The 274-nt window shown below is 56.2% G+C and overlaps 1 protein-coding gene across 1 annotated transcript in view; it reads right to left on the reverse strand.

The window, feature by feature from the left end:
* The window catches only part of LOC119593489 (carbonic anhydrase-related protein 10-like), a 126,578-nt gene that overhangs the window by 19,316 nt on the left and 106,988 nt on the right, over nt 1-274 (reverse strand). The window lies entirely within an intron of this gene.

A 274-nucleotide genomic window follows, 5' to 3' on the forward strand; every position in this document is an offset into this window, starting at 1 on the left:
GCAAATGAAACCTGTCACTGATGCATCCACAAACGAGAGCGCACTTCTTTCGTCGAAACTCCCAAGGGTGTTCCGTAACCTGCCGCAGGGCCTCCACGTCGAACGCAGGCGGCCCCGAAGACGTGGAGAACCTCAGTTAAGTAAGGGACTTGAGACAGTGAAGGGTCTTGAGCCAGCGGACACGCGAGGTTGCCGAGATCGAAGTCTTATGCGCGGTCGGAGTCGTCCGCGTAGATTGGGAGGAACAGTGTCTTTGAGGCGTGTGTGTGCAAAT

Source organism: Penaeus monodon, chromosome 32, assembly GCF_015228065.2.
Source record: "Penaeus monodon isolate SGIC_2016 chromosome 32, NSTDA_Pmon_1, whole genome shotgun sequence".
NCBI lineage: Eukaryota > Metazoa > Arthropoda > Malacostraca > Decapoda > Penaeidae > Penaeus > Penaeus monodon.